The sequence below is a fragment of the Urocitellus parryii genome, chromosome 2 (assembly GCF_045843805.1).
Source record: "Urocitellus parryii isolate mUroPar1 chromosome 2, mUroPar1.hap1, whole genome shotgun sequence".
Lineage (NCBI taxonomy): Eukaryota > Metazoa > Chordata > Mammalia > Rodentia > Sciuridae > Urocitellus > Urocitellus parryii.
The window spans coordinates 156,758,475-156,776,028 of NC_135532.1; positions in this window are offsets into that span (position 1 = coordinate 156,758,475).

The following is a 17,554-nucleotide window of genomic DNA, read 5'->3' on the forward strand; positions in this document are numbered from 1 at the left end:
TGCTCCATTGTCATGAAAATAAAGACAGTGCGTATGAACTTGGTATATTATAGGCATTCAATGGAGCTATGATCTCATAAAGCCCATAACTGTGCCTTGGACCACTGACTGAGACTCCTACATCTTTGCACCTGTCTCTCTGTAGAGCACAGAGGGGGCATTCCATAAATAGTTGCTGGATTTAATTGAACTTGAGTACTCCTACCTCTCTTTTTTACACTCTCAATTTCACTATGAATGAAAATTCAATGAAAGAAAGATGCTGTGCAAACTGATGTTATTAGCATTGCAGGAGTAATTAACATGAAATAGGATCAGAAGACAACAATCCCTTAGAAGTTAATCCTTTTATGTTAATGGAATTGGAATATTATAATTCATGAAATAGCACTTAAATAATACTGCTTGGGCAGTTAAGGCTTGTTATTTATATTTGTTGAATTTTTAAAATTATACCCTTCACAGAATTGCTTGAGGGTACAAGTACAAAGAATTAATACATTAATTATCATAAATGAATCATTAAACAGCAACAGAAATAAACAGCTTAAGTCAATATCTTTAAAAGACAAAACAAAATAAGCCAGTAGCCTTAGTGTTCCTCTCCTGGGAAAATAGGTTCAAAGAGCACCAGATGGACAGAGCATCAGGTGTCAATGGAGTTCTGTCATTTCTCTGGTCCCTTCCACTGCCTTTGTACTCACACAAGTGTAGACAGATGGCCCCCCACCGCACAGCTCTTGGTAAGACATTTTATAATCTTTCTTGGGCCTGCACTCATCACTGTGTTTTTCCTTTCTTTGTAGATATCTAAAAAAGGCTATTAATCTACTCTTGGGCATCAGTGAGCAGCATCTGGGTCTTTACTTCCTAATTTTTCAAGTGACATATTTGAAACTTTTGATGAAAATTTATCAAATCTGGCTCCAAAGACTCCAAAGCCATGTGGGCTTGGAGAAGGGAAAGGAGAATACCATGTGTGAGCAGGCCCAGACCAGATTCTCTCCCTCCCTCTCTACTGTTGTTAAGCCAGCATAGCCCAACTGGTTTGTTTTCATTAGGTTTGAAGGAAAGTCTCCAATAATTTAAAAGTAATTATTTTGGAAATCACCAAATTAGATAATTCTAAATGCCCTGTTTGTTTAATGTCTGTAGTGCTTGGTCCCATCTGTGAGCTTATATTTCCCATAGTCAGATGCAATGAATTTCTGGGGTACCCTGATTTAAAAAAAAAAAATCTTTCCAGAGGATCTTAACTTGTAGCCAGGGTTGAGATCTACTGTTCATTCCAACTGTGTTGGTCTCCTTTTAAGTGCAAATGAGTCGGGGCACAGCTCATGTTTTTCCTACCCAGGAGACTTGGTGTTTATGGAGATTATTTTTTCTTTCCATATCCCTACATAAATCAACGCTTGCACCTTGATACTCACCAAGAAACAGCTGCTATGACTCTCAAACTGTTTCGCTTCATCTTTTAATTCCACTGATTTCTATCTGTTGTCAAGATGAGCTGTTTCATTTAATTAAGATGGTCTATTTTAGTAAATGTCTAAGTGCCCAAGTATCAATGTTGAGATAGCTACACAAGTGTTAGCGTGTATTTTGCTCTATATGTGTGATTTTTATGACAATATTGAACCGTGTGTGTTATAGTACCTTGCTCACATTAGTTTGCAATGAATAAAGTCACAATAGGAACCCAGATATAATTCTACTAATCTGTTACAAATGTGTAAACACTTTGTGGCTACTGCTTACTCACTGAGCTGGATATCTGCTATCACTGTAGCACCAAGGTCAGTTAACAAGGTCGGCATTGAAGGGCCTTTTTCTTACCACTTTCACACTCCAGTTAAGTGGCTACAAAGTTGGTAAACAAGCAGGAGGAGGAAAAAGGAACCTAACTGGATCTTCTGAACAGCTGGCGAGCACTGGTATGGTGACTGGGGGAACAGAATCTGCTCACCTCCTTATTTCCTCCTTCCTCCCTCCCTTTCGGAAAATTCAAGAAAGCTGGAAAATGTAGAATATAATACGAATACCCATATACCTTCACTAGCATCATCAAAACTTAACATTTAAAAAAAAATTGATTCAGTACTTTTCTAAGACATAGAAATCTCGCAATAGAAGTGAAGCTACCTTTTACTCCTTGTCTTGAACTCATACTCTACCTAGTGGATCCCAGGCTTTGCTGCATATTATAATCACCTAGACAAATTGAAAACTCCTATTGCCTAGCTGTCATTCAATTAGAAAGTCTGGGGAGGCAGCCTTTAGTACATTTTAAACTCCCCAGGTCATCATTACGATGTGCAAAGTTTAGAAAATACTGCTCTATTTCTGTTCCACAGGTAACAACAATATAATATTTGGTGTTTATGTTTTTACTTTATTTATATTTTTATTAATAGACAATATAGCTTTGCATATTTAAAAATACAATTGACCAGAACCCATGGCACATGTCTATAATCCCATGCTACTCAACAGAAGGATCCCAAGTAAGTTCAAAGCCAGGATGGGCAAAATGTCTCAAAAATTTAAAAGGGCTGGATGTGGCTCAGACACACTCCTGAGTTTAATCCTGGATTTACTGTATATATGTTTCCATGTGTGTTCTATTACATGCCTTTTATATTCAACGTTGCCTTTATGAGTTTTATCCATGTTGATGCATGTAGCTATATTTTGTTTAATGGTTATATATTCAACTTTTAAATAAATCACATTGTTTGGTAACCTTCCTACTGTATATATTGACCATATGACTTTCTGTTTATAAATTTGGTTCATTCTCTATTCATTTAGGTGATATGTCTTAATGAAGATCTTGCACATCTTGTGTCAGCTTTCTTCCTAAATCTATAGTTTTTCTACTTGTGTAAATGGTGTCATTAAATCACAATGCTTGTTTGTTGCTGGCCCATAAGAATGAAATCAATTTTAGTAGATGGATTTTTATGTCCAGCAATCTTGTTGAATTTTCTTATTGGCTTTAGGATATTTTGTGCAGATTCTCTTAGATTTCATTTGGAGAAAGTCATATTGCCTGCACATAGTGACAATTTTCTTTCTGATCATTATAAATTTTGTGCCTTTCTTTTTTCTTTCTGCACTGTTTAGGACCTCCAGCATAATGTTTAATAAAATCTTTCATAGAAACCCTTAGCATCTTTCTGATGACAAAGAAAATGTTTCTAACATTTTATTTTTAAGAATGTTATTTCTGCTACAGTTTCCCCTCCTCCTCTTTGCTGAGTTCCTGTTACAGGTTTAGAAATTTTTCTTCTTATTTTGCTAAGAGTTTTTGTCATGAAAACATGTTGAATTTTATCATGTACATTTTTTTGCACCTAGTGAAAAATCATATGATTTTCTTTTTTTTTTTTTATTGGTCGTTCATAACATTACATAGTTCTTAATACATCATATTACACGGTTTGATTCACGTGGATTATGAACTCCCGCTTTTACCCCGTATACAAATTGCTGTATCACATCAGTTACCCTTCCATTGATTGACATATTGCCTTTCTAGTGTCTGATGTATTCTGCTGTCTGTCCTATTGTCTACAATCCCCCCTCCCCTCCCCTCCCCTCCCCTCCCCTTTTCTCTCTCTACCCCTTCTACTGTAAATCATGTCTTCCATTTGTATTCTCTTGACTTACCCCTCCTTACCTCTTATATGACATTTTGTATAACCCTGAGGATCGCCTTCCATTTCCATGCAATTTCCCTTCTCACTCCCTTTCCCTCCCACCTCTCATCCCTGTTTACTGTAAATATTCTTCTCAAGCTCTTCGTCCCTACCCTGTCCTTGTTTACACCCCTTATATCAAAGGAGTCATTTGGTATTTGTTTTTTAAAGATTGACTAGCTTCACTTAGCATAATCTGCTCTAATGCCATCCATTTCCCTCCAAATTCTATAATTTTGTCATTTTTTAATGCAGAGTAATACTCCATAGTGTATAAATGCCACATTTTTTTTATCCATTCATCTATTGAAGGGCATCTAGGCTGGTTCCACAGTCTTGCTATCGTGAATTGAGCTGCTATGAACATCGATGTAGCAGTGTCCCTGTAGCATGCTCTTGTTAGGGCTTTAGGGAATAGACCGAGAAGGGGAATAGCTGGGTCAAATGGTGGTTCCATTCCCAGCTTTCCGAGAAATCTCCATACTGCTTTCCAAATTGGCTGCACCAATTTGCAGTCCCACCAGCAATGAACAAGAGTGCCCTTTTCCCCGCATCCTCTCCAGCACTTATTGTTGTTTGACTTCCTAATGGCTGCCAGTCTTACTGGAGTGAGATGGTATCTTAGGGTAGTTTTGATTTGCATTTCTCTGACTGCTAGCGATGGTGAGCATTTTTTCATGTACTTGTTGATTGATTGTATGTCCTCCTCTGAGAAGTGTCTGTTCAGGTCCTTGGCCCATTTATTGATTGGGTTATTTGTTATCTTATTGTCTAATTTTTTGAGTTCTTTGTATATTCTGGTTATTAGGGCTCTATCTGAAGTGTGTGGAGTAAAGATTTGTTCCCAGGATGTAGGCTCCCTATTTATCTCTCTTATTGTTTCTTTTGCTGAGAAAAAACTTTTTAGTTTGAGTAAGTCCCATTTGTTGATTCTATTTGTTAACTCTAGCGCTATGGGTGTCCTATTGAGGAATTTGGAGCCCGATCCCACAGCGTGTAGATCATAACCAACTTTTTCTTCTATCAGATGCCGTGTCTCTGATTTAATATCAAGCTCCTTGATCCATTTTGAGTTAACTTTTGTGCACGGCGAGAGATAGGGATTCAGATTCATTTTGGTGCAAATGGATTTCCAGTTTTCCCAGCACCATTTGTTGAAGATGCTATCCTTCCTCCATTGCATGCTTTTATCCCCTTTATCAAAAATAAGATAGTTGTAGTTTTGTGGATTGGTTACTGTGTCCTCTATTCTGTACCATTGGTCCACCCGCCTGTTTTGGTACCAGTACCATGCTGTTTTTGTTACTATTGCTCTGTAGTATAGTTTGAAGTCTGGTATTGCTATACCGCCTGATTCACACTTCCTGCTTAGTATTGTTTTTGCTATTCTGGGTCTTTTATTATTCCATATGAATTTCATGATTCTTTTATCTATTTCTACAAGATATGCTGTTGGGATTTTGATTGGCATTGCATTGAACTTATAGAGAACTTTTGGTAATATCGCCATTTTGATGATGTTAGTTCTGCCTATCCATGAGCAGGGTATGTTTTTCCATCTTCTAAGGTCTTCTTCTATGTCTTTCTTTAGGGTTCTGTAATTTTCATTGTATAAATCTTTCACCTCTTTTGTTAGGTTGATTCCCAAGTATTTTATTTTTTGGGGGGATATTGTGAATGGAGTAGTTGTCCTCATTTCCGTTTCAGAGGATTTGTCGCTGATATACAGGAATGCCTTTGATTTATGCGTGTTGATCTTATATCCTGCCACTTTGCTGAATTCATTTATTAGCTCTAATAGCTTCTTTGTAGACCCTTTTGGGTCTGCTAGGTATAGAATCATATCATCTGCAAATAGTGATAATTTAAGTTCTTCTTTTCCTATTTTTATGCCTTTAATTTCTTTTGACTGTCTAATTGCTCTGGCCAGTGTTTCGAGGACTATGTTGAACAGAAGTGGTGAGAGAGGGCATCCCTGTCTTGTACCAGATCTTAGAGGGAATGCCTTCAATTTTTCTCCATTGAGAATGATGCTGGCCTGTGGCTTATCATAGATTGCTTTTACAATGTTGAGGTATGATCCTGTTATCCCTAATTTTTCTAGCGTTTTGAACATAAAGGGATGCTGTACTTTGTCGAATGCTTTTTCTGCATCTATTGAGATGATCATATGGTTCTTATTTTTAAGTCTATTGATGTGGTGAATAACATTTATTGATTTCCGTATATTAAACCAGCCTTGCATCCCAGGGATGAATCCTACTTGATCATGATGTATAATTTTTTTGATATGTATTTGAATCCGATTCGCCAGAATTTTATTGAGGATTTTTGCGTCAAGGTTCATTAGAGATATTGATCTGTAGTTTTCCTTCTTTGATGTGTCTTTGTCTGGTTTCGGAATCAGGGTGATGTTGGCCTCGTAGAATGAATTTGGAAGTTCTCCCTCTTTTTCTATTTCCTGAAATAGCTTGAAAAGTATTGGTGTTAGTTCCTCTTTAAAGGTTTTGTAAAACTCTGCTGTATACCCATCCGGTCCTGGGCTTTTCTTAGTTGGTAGTCTTTTGATGGTTTCTTCTATTTCCTCTATTGTTATTGGTCTGTTTAGGTTGTCTATATCCTCCTGGCTCAATCTGGGCAGATCATAGGACTCAAGGAATTTATCTATGCCTTCACTATCTTCTATTTTATTGGAGTATAAGGATTCAAAGTAATTTCTGATTATCTTCTGTATTTCTGAAGTGTCTGTTGTGATATTGCCTTTTTCATCCCGTATGCTAGTAATTTGGGTTCTCTCTCTTCTTCTCTTCGTTAGCATGGCTAAGGGTCTGTCAATTTTATTTATTTTTTCAAAGAACCAGCTTTTAGTTTTGTCAATTTTTTCAATTGTTTCTTTTGTTTCAATTTCATTAATTTCAGCTCTGATTTTAATTATTTCTTGCCTTCTACTTCTTTTGCTGTTGTTTTGCTCTTCTTTTTCTAGGATTTTGAGATGAAGTATGAGATCATTTATTTGTTGGTTTTTTCTTTTTTTGAGGAATGAACTCCAAGCAATGAATTTTCCTCTTAGAACTGCTTTCAATGTGTCCCATAGATTCCGATATGTTGTGTCTGTGTTTTCATTTAACTCTAGGAATTTTTTAATTTCCTCCTTGATGTCTTCTAAAACCCATTGATCACTCAGCAACCTATTGTTCATTCTCCAGGTGATGCTTGCTTTTTCCTTTCTTCTTTTATCATTGATTTTCAGTTTCATTCCATTATGATCAGATAAGATGCATGGTATTATCTCTACCCCTTTGTATTGTCTAAGAGTTGCCCTGTGACATAGTATATGGTCTATTTTTGAGAAGGTTCCATGTGCTGCTGAGAAAAAAGTGTAGCTACTTGATGTTGGATGGTATAGTCTATATATGTCAATTAAGTCTAGGTTGTTAATTGTGTTATTGAGTTCTATAGTTTCCTTATTTAACTTTTGTTTGGAAGATCTGTCCAGTGGTGAGAGAGGTGTGTTGAAGTCTCCCATGATTATTGTATGTTGGTCTATTAGACTCTTGAACTTGAGAAGAGTTTGCTTGATGAATACAGCTGCACCATTATTTGGGGTATATATATTTATGATTGTTATGTCTTGTTGGTGTATGGTTCCCTTGAGCAGTATGAAGTGTCCTTCTATATCCCTTTTGATTAGCTTTGGCTTGAAATCTATTTTATTAGATATGAGTATGGACACTCCTGCTTGTTTCCGCGGTCCATATGAGTGATATGATTTTTCCCAACCTTTCACCTTCAGTCTATGTATATCTTTTCCTATCAAATGCGTCTCCTGTAGACAGCATATTGTTGGGTCTTGTTTTTTGATCCATTCTACTAGCCTGTGTCTCTTAATTGGTGAGTTTAAGCCATTAACATTTAGGGTTATTATTGAGATATGGTTTGTTCTTCTATCCATATTTGTTTATTGATATTACTAAACCTGATTTGTTATCCTCTTTGACTACTTTCCCCCCTTTACTGTCCTACCTCCCATTGTTGGTTTTCAATGTTGTTTTCCATTTCCTCTTCCTGTAATGTTTTGCCAAGGATTTTTTGAAGAGATGGTTTTCTAGCTGCGAATTCTTTTAACTTTTGTTTATTGTGGAAGGTTTTAATTTCATCTTCTAACCTGAAGCTTAATTTCGCCGGATACACGATTCTTGGTTGGAGCCCATTGTCTTTCAGTGTTTGAAATATGTTATTCCAGGATCTTCTAGCTTTCAGAGTCTGTGTTGAGAGATCAGCTGTTATCCTGATTGGTTTACCCCTAAATGTAATCTGCTTTCTTTCTCTTGCAGCTTTTAAAATTCTCTCCTTATTCTGTATGTTGGACATCTTCATTATAATGTGTCTAGGTGTGGATCTCTTTTGATTTTGCACATTCGGCGTCCTGTAGGCTTCTAGGATTTGGGATTCTGTCTCAATCTTCAATTCTGGGAAGTTTTCTCGTATTATTTCACTGAATAGACTGTTTATTCCTTTGGAATGGAGCTCTGTGCCTTCCTGTATCCCAATGACTCTTAAATTTGGTCTTTTGATATTGTCCCATAATTCTTGGATGTTCTGCTCATGGTTTCTTAGCAGACTTGCTGAGCTGTCTATGTTCTTTTCCAGTTGAAATACTTTGTCTTCATTGTCTGATGTTCTCTCTTCTAAGTGATCTACTCTGCTGGTAGTATTCTCAATTGAGTTTTTAAGTTGGTTTATTGTTTCCTGCATTTCTAGAATTTCAATTTGTTTGTTTTTTATTACCTCTATCTCCCTGTGAAATTGATCTTTTACTTCCTGGATTTGTTTGTCAATGTGATCTTTCATTGTCTGATTTTGCTGTCTCATGTCTTCCTTGAGACTCCAGATCATCTGAAGCATATATATCCTGAACTCTTTATCTGATATTCCATCTGTTGCAGCTATTACCTCTTCTAAAGTTGAGTTGACCTGCATTGCTTGTGGTCCTTTCTTTCCTTGTCTTTTCATACTGCTCGCGTTTCTTTCTGCTTGGTGCAACTGTTGTGTTTTGAAATTTACCCCCTATTTATTTATGTTGCTCTTGTATACTTGAAAAGTCTCCCTTGCAGGTGCGGGCGGCGGCTGTGCCCCTACTCCAATTGGGGTGACGTGTCTACCACGCTGGCGGCTCTCTGGGCCTGTTCCGGGAGTGGAAGGTGGCTCTGCTCTGTCCCTATTCCAATTGGGGTGTCGTGACTACAATGCTGGCAGGTTGCTGGGCCTGTTCCGGGCGTGGGCGGTGGGCTTGGCTGGCGGGATTCCACCTAATGGCAGTCCCTAACCTCCCTGCTTGCTAATTAATGGCTTCTCTGAGGCGCCACGCCTTCTGTAGCTGCGGGGCAGGCCGCGCGAATCAGTTGGCCTGGATCTCCGGGGTCCTGCTGCTGGCTGTTTTGATGTTGCAAGCTGTTGGAGAGTGGTGGTGTATTCTTCAGCTTTCCCGGATGGTGGCCGCTGACTGCCTGGATGGAGTGTCCGCTGTTTTGATGTTGCACTCTGAAGGAGAGTGGCGGTGTATCCTTCAGCTTTCCCGGATGGTGGCCGCTGACTGCCTCGGTGGAGTGTCCGCTGTGGGGGATGGGACTGTACCGCTTCCTTCCCCTTCTGAGATCCCGTGCTCGGCCCAAGGGTCCGTGTGGGCTTGGCTGGTGGGATTCCACCTAATGGCCTCATGATTTTCTATTTTAATCTTTTGAAGATAAATTATATGAATGTACCTTACTTTATATATTATTATATGGAACTTATACACACACTCACACAGTATTGTGAATTCAGTTGCACAAATGTGTGATAATGAAAAGCACATGGTATCTGTCTCATCATCCAATTTCTGAGGCAGCAACTCCTAATTATTTTATCCAGTTCCTCTGGTATTTTTCTTCTTTGTAAAATAATAACAAATGAGTACTGATATATTTTGGTCTAAAGTTTGCTTTGTTTGAGATTAATATAGCTCTCCAGTTTTCTTTGAATTTGTGTTAGCATGGTGTATCTATCTTTATCCTTTTTTAAATATTTAAAGTGGGATTTTTGCCACAATATGTTCTTGCAGCTTTAAAATAAAAAGAGATTATTTAACAGTCCCTGTCTTTTAATTGCTGCATTTGGATAATTACATTTAGATATTAGTTTATTGATATTATTGGATTAATATCTACCATATTTGAAACTGTTTTCTGTTGCACTTATTCTTTATTTTTCTTCCTTCCCCCCACCCTGCCTTTTCTTTTCTTTCCTCTCCCCCCGCCTTCTTGGTTATTGGTTTGTTTTCTTTTGTTTTGATGGTACTGGGGATCAAATCCAGGGCTTTGTGGATGCTAGGCAAGTGCTGTACCAATGAGCTACATCTCCTCCTCCTCCTCTTCCTCCTCCTCCTCTTCTTCTTCCTTTTTTAAAATATTTTTAGTTGTAGATGGACACAATACCTTTATCTTGTTTAGTTAGGTTTTTTTTTTTTTTTTTTTAATGTGATGCTGGGGATTGAACCCAGGGCCTCACACATGCTAGGCAAGTACTCTACTACTGAGCTACAACCCCAGCCCTCTTCTTTGGTTTTAATTGAACATTTTATATGATTCCATTTTTATCCTCTCAGTGTACCAATAGCACTATCAGTTCGTGTTGTTTCTTGAGTTTACAAAATACATTTACAATTAATCCGTGTCTATTCTCAAGTAGCACTAGATCACTTCATGGGTAGGACAAGGACCTTCCAACAAAATATCAGTTTCTTTCCTTTGTGCCTTTATAACATTACTGTCATTGATTTAACTTACTGTTATGCTATAATCACCTAAGACAGTTGTCCCTTGATATCCATGGAGAATTGGTTCTAGTACTCCCTGTGAATATAAAAATCTGCAAATGCTAAAGCCCCCTATACAAAAGGACATCATATTTGCATATAAGCCGTACAATCCTCTCATATACTTAAAATAATCTCTAGAATACTTATACCAGATACAAGATAAAAGCATGTGTGTTATATAGTATTTTGTGTGTTTGTGTGGGGGATAATGACAAGGCAAAAAAGTCTGTACATGTTTAGTACAGAAGAAATTTTGCCCTTCTATTTTCCATCCCTGGCTGGTTGAATCCAGAGATGCAGAGGGCTGCCTGGATACTGGTACTGTTATTATTTTAATAAGCTATCTCTTAGATCAATTAAGAATAAGAAAGATAAAAGATTTTATTTTACTTTCATCTTTTCCTTCTGATGTTCTTTCTTTCTTTCTAAAGAGCCAAATTTCTGATCTGTATCAGTTTCTTTCTGTCTGAAGAATTTTTTTTTAGCATTTCTTGTAGAGCAGGTAATGAATTCTCTCAGTTTTTGTTTGTCTGAGGTCTTCATTTCTCCTTCACTTCTGAAGATAGTTTTACTGAATAAACAATTCCAGGTTGGTAGCATTTTCCTTTCAACATCCTAAAATTTTTACTCTACTTTTTCTACTTTCCTAGTGACTGATCAGAAGGCTTTTGTACTTTTTTAAATCCTTGTTCCTCTATTGGTAAGATTTCTTTATGGCTTCTTTCAAGATGTTTCTTTTGTTTTGGGTTGTAGGCAGTTTCATTCACAGATTTGGTGAGCTGGTGGGACCTATGCCTCCTGAAATCCCACTGGCGCACGAGAAGCAGAGTCTTGCTTTCTGTCACCATTGCTATGTCATGAGTGCGAGAACCCTCTCAGCACCAATCGAGGCCTGGATCCTATGGAGCTTCCAGCTGATCTGCTGGGGCTCAGTGGACACCAGCTACCCCGGTGTGATCCTGATAATGCTTCTCTTCTTGAGTGCCACAACTCTCAGATCTGTATTTCTTTTGAGCGCTGTCTGTTGCACTTGTCAATGCCATCCTAAGCAATATTGGGCTAGATTTTCACTGACTAAAATAAGCTTTTGCTCCCTCTGTCTTATCCTAAGACTCCAGTTTATGACTTTTCCTCTAGAGAAGTGATTTCACATATCCTGTCTCCTTCTTGGTGTCTAGTTTGCTCTTTTTTAATATAGAACATTGACCCAAGGACATATTGAAGTCAAATCTGTACAATTACTTTGAAGAACTGTGGGATACCAAAGTGGTCACCCCTGGGACCTAATTTACCTAAGTACCCCAAGACTTTTTTGAGGAAGGAAGATGCATGTAAAGAAGAATCAAATGATTTTGTTGAATATTCTAGTTTATTGAATTTAGTTACTGAGAGGAGGAATGAAAGGGCATGACTCTCTGCAAACACCCAAGAGAGAAACCTTATGTGTTGGAGCACAGAAGTCTAATATATGATTATTTAAAATTAATATTTTAAGTATTTTCTTTTTCTTAAGATAAGAATATTAAAACCTTAATTTCTAGGTTCCTGGTCAAACTCCCTTAAGTGGGTAGTGTGGTTACTGGTCCCACACAAGGAGCTGCTCATCAAACAATCTTTTGAAACTGAACCTGTGGGTAGAGAGAAAGCTAAGGTCACCTGTATAGGAGGTCGGCTGATTCAACTATAAATCAGACTGCAGAGTGACACAAATTACTGCAAGTTCCTGAGATGCCCACAATCAAGAGCACTTTTTCTTTAGAAAGGCTTAAGCAGACCAGGGTTAGGAAACCCAACAAAGCTCAATTTCTGAAGTGCATATTTCTGTGTAAACATGGTAGAGTGGTTAGTGATAAGAAGAAAGGCAGTCTCTTAGGAGGAAAAGAGAAGAACGTTCAAATATGGTGCCATTTTCCACATAGTCTCCAATGTGACCTTTCAAATTGACTGAGCTCTTGAGAGATTAGCATTTCTAAAAACCTTTGAAATAGGAAGTTCCCACTCTTATTGCAAACAAAAATCTCCTTGTCTGTGCTTCTCACCTCATTGCCTCTTTCAAAATAAATTGACTTGGAAACGAAGAACTTCAGTCTAGAAGGAGTCCATATTTTGTGACCAGCAATTGACTGGTTTCCTGGACAAAAGAATTTCCTGGAATAAACAGGTAAGTTGAATTGACATAGGTGACCTCAATTCTTAGGCAGAAACTTTTGAGATTTCATCATCAAGAGGGACACAGTCAGACATTTCAAATCTCTGAGACCTAACAGGCTTCTCTGTATATGTTATTTTCAGTGGGTTCCTGGACACTTTCCCCCTGTATAGCTACTCTGCCCTCTTTGTTAGATGATCTAATTCCTAGTTATCATTTCAGCATCAAATGGACCTCACGTCTCTCAGAATCTATCCTGGCTCCTTCCCTACTCCTATTGCCTACTTCAACACCTCTGCTTTGGAACTTCCACATGATCTTCCCATCACTCAATGTTCTTTGAAATTATATTTTTAACTGTCTATCTCCCTCTCAAGGCTGTGAGTTCCTACAGAGCAAAAACTCTTAGAACAATATTCTCTTCTATTACTCAGTATACAGCATCCAACAAATTGTTTTTTATGCAATTTTTAAAATTGAGCACTATGCAATACAGAAAAATATGGTCATATTGTACAGTTCAACTGATTTTCTGATAGTGAATGAACTTATATAACCAGCACCCAGATCAAAGAACAAAATTTTACAAAAACCCAGAAGCCCTCGTGTTTTTTCCAATTGCATCCACTCTCCCTTCCTGGCTTCTAACACTATGAGTTAGTTGTGCTTGTTTTGGGACTTTATATAAATAAAATAATACAATTTCATTATTTTGTGTTTGTTTCATTTAAATAACATTTTGTTTGTAATGTTTATCCAACTATTTTGGAGTATGTCACTGTGGCCAGTTTATTTTTTGGCTTGATAGTATTCTATAACATAAATGTACTATAATTTATCCAGTCCACTGCTTTGGGGCATTTAGGTTTCTAATTTGGGGCTACTGTGAAAAGAGCTTCTATAAACTTTCTTATACATGTTGTTAAGAGATAACGTTGGATACATTAAAATTTCAGAGAGTTTACTTGAGCAGACTGCTATCCATGAATCAGGTAGTACTAGACTGCACTGAGGAGGTGCGGAGGGATAATGCTGATAATGTGCTCCCCAAAGTAAGAAAAAAAAATACATGTGATGGGTTAAAGAGGAAAGTCCTTTCTCAGAGGCTAGATTGGTGGTTTCTGATTGGTTTTGCTTAAATTCTATTTCACTGTATTCATGAAGTTGGGCTTCCATTTGCTAATATAGAAACCCAAGATGTGGAAGTCAACCAGCCAATGGTATTCCAATTAATTTCTTTAACAATGTATTTTTGTGCACATGTCTAAGACAAAAATTTTGATGGATTATAAGTTTCAAACATTTTCAGCATTCATGGACAAAAACCTTTTCCAAAGTGGTCATACCAATTTTCATTTCTAGCAATAATGCATGAGAATTCAACAAATATGCTTTGAATAAATTAATAAACAAATAAAAGAACAAGGGCTGGGTTGTCGCTCTGTGGTAGAGCGCTCCCCTGGCACATGTGAGGCCCTGGGTTCAATCCTCAGCACACATAAAAATAAATAAAATAAAGGTATTGTGTCCAATTAATATATATATATATATATATATATATATATATCAAAATAAACAAATAAGTAAATAAATAAATAAAGGAATAAGAACTGTTTCCTTCCCAAGCTTGATTCTTAAAGAGTGATATAGTCTCTCTAAGGTACCCTTCGTGGGAGTGGGGGAAAGTCTTCTATTCCTTCCTTCTTTTTAATTTTCTTTTTATAGCTGTTAATGAGTGACTTAAACTACTCTAACTGGAAATATGCATAAATGTTACCTATGAGAAAATTCTCAAGTCATTGAAACAAAGCTATGATGCCGATGTTTCCTTTCTTGTCTTCATATTTTAACTGCTGAGTACCATTTTGGGAATAACTAGCATTGCTAGAATATGTGTTTGTGAACAATTCTGAGAGTATATTTAATTTTTCAAACACGTGTGAATAATAAATGTCTTCCTTTGTGGGATTACTTAGACTCTTCTTTTGCTGTAAACATACCCTAATCAAAAGTAATTGTGAATTTAAACAACGGAGACCAATTAAAGTGCACTTATATTTGCTGTATGGGTTCACCAGCATGAACACCCCTCTGTGATGGGACTCTAATCTAGGCAGTCATATTACATTATCTGGTGTGAGTATCCTCCAGTCTCAGCGGGTGAGAAGAATGGAGTCAAGAGGCAAAAGACTAAGTGTTGCCAAGAGGAGAGGACATTTATTCAGGAACCAGTGCTGTTCCCTTAGATTGGTACTTAACTGACCTTCCACCCTGTATGATGATAATTTGCTGGAGGGCAGCTAACATTTTAGCATAGAATCATGAGAGAGTGGACCTTGCCAATTTAGTACATTTTCATTTCCTCATGGGGTCTTCTCTTTGATGTCTGAGCAGCCTCTTATGCCAGCCCTGGGCCCTACACTGGGGGGTTATCAGGTAATTGTTGCTACTGATCTGCCACTAATAGGTATGAGGAAAATCCCTGCCTTAAATCACTGCTTTTCTGTAGTTCCCATCTACACCTTCCCTGGAAGCCTGGTCAAAGTGCGGCTCTCAAAAGCTCAGTGGCTTAGTTGTCAAGATTAGAGAACATTTAGTGGGTCCATGCGGATTTTTCAGTCTTTGGATTTTCTCTTCCACGCTTCACATGCATCTCAGGTGCAGGCTCACATGGGGGAGAAGTAGTGATGGACACTTGCCTGTTGACATCAGTACGATAAAACACTCCATTTCTGAACTGTGAGCTCTAATACAAATAGTTCCTGTAAATGGTGAGATGCAAACTGAATTAAGCAGACCAGAGAGTCTCATTGTCTTTAAATTAGATCTTTGTAGACTAATGGAATTCAATTCGACTGACCCTAAAAAGGCACCATGGAAGAGACAGATACAAAATTTCTGCCTCCATTTATTTTAATCTTCTACTATATTGACATGAAATAGGGGCCCATGATCCCTATGCAGGGGGGGTGTGTCCATCTTCTTGGGGGAAGTGAAGCATTTCTACTTTTCTGTCCCATGATAGGGCCAGCCAAGAAGACTGTAGGACCCACGGTCATGCCCTCTTGGATTAAGACTTCCAGATAAATGACAGGCATCAAAGACCTTGTTTAGTTTCTTGGGAGAATACCCAGAAATGGGTAAATTGAAAGGCTATTTTCCATTTTTGGACACAAAGTTGGCATCAGTGGAGTTTCAGGGAGAAAAAAAAAAACAAAATCTTTTCCTTTACTTTCTTAGGATTAGAAACTGGAGACCTATAAATTAATTTAGCAAAAGAAATTAACAGGGGAAAAGACACATGATTTTTATTAACATTTTACATGCATAGGAAGTAAAATTCAAAGAAGCATCAGACTTAGAATTATAATGCCTTCTTGACCAAAGAAGAAGGAGTTTGGACTTCAAGGGACAACAAACAGCAGAAAAGTGACTAGGAAATTTTTGGGGAGCTGGCAAAAAAATAGGGTTATTTTGGTAAGATTCATTAATGTAAATTCATCTTGGTGTCAACCATTTTCTATCATAAAAGTGACTTTTCTTGGTTAGGGTTGGGGGACAACTTTCTCAAGGGAGAATATATGTGCTGCTTTTATGTAGACAAGGGGAAGACAGAACTCATCCAACATGTGTTGATTTTCGATTGTCTTCAGTTCAAAATAATGCTTTTGCCACAGCAGCATATTTCGGGGGAGCTTATTCTGATCCCTTTGGAAGGAAGTCATCGGTGCCATCTTCAGAACTGTAGTGAGCAGCTTCCAGGTTAATCTCTACAATACCTTGCCTGAAGTCTTTCTTTAGAGACACTAAAATGGATAACTTGGAACATGTGAAAGCATACATCTTGGGAATCACCATCCTGGGAGCAGAGGAGAAGGTCCTTTGAAGCCCAGCAGAAAATAGGATCAGAGCAGTGTAGACTGGTGCAGGGAAGTGCCAGAGACCAAGTCACCAGGAGCATCCCTGCCTGGGGATGGCCTGAACAGTGGCTGAAAAATGTTCCCAATCCCCAGGCACAGGGGACATCAAGGCGGGCAGGAGTGGGAGGAGTGGGGGGGAGGGTATCTTAAAAAAAAAAACATTTTCTTAGCATGCAAAGGAGAAGAATCTAATAAAGTTGAAGCTCTGAGAAAGCTGGCAAAGATTTAAGCCAGTTACTGTATGAAGCAAAGCCAATTTTGGATTTATACCAGCAGATGAATTCTTAGGAATTAGGTCAGATTATAACTCTATGTAATGACATAACAGGTCCTTTCCTGGGTGTTCAAAAACTCTTCTTTCAGTGGGGTGTGAAGATGGAAACAAAAGGTTGACGATCATTCCGTGCAGGAGAAGCACCTGACAGGCAGGTCTGCATCGAGCTCCCCTGAAGTTGGGTAGAAAGGAAGAAGATGGTAAAATCGTGTAGCTGATTCTCAAATGGTAAAATGTGAAGATGGACCTAGAGACCAGTCATGCTGATTATTGGTCATTAGGCCATCCCCTCTTCACACATCTAGAATCCAAAAGAGACATCCAAGTGATCAGACTATTTAGGTAGAGTAGGAATTGTATAGGAATTTGAATTCTAAGATCTGGACTGAAGAATGTTCTGGTTATGTCATTTGTTAGCTACGTGGCTTGGGTAACTTGTTCAACTGTTTGACTTTTACAGAAAATATTATTTATCCATAAGCTAAAGAAAAAAGATAATTTAGGTGAGGGACTTTGTACAAAACTTGGAAAATGCATACATATAAGTGAGAAATAAACAGTTTGGATTAAAAAAACAATAATTACCACCTCACACTATTAAGATGGCTATCATCAAAGAGACATAAGTACTGATGAGAATGTAGAGAAATCAGA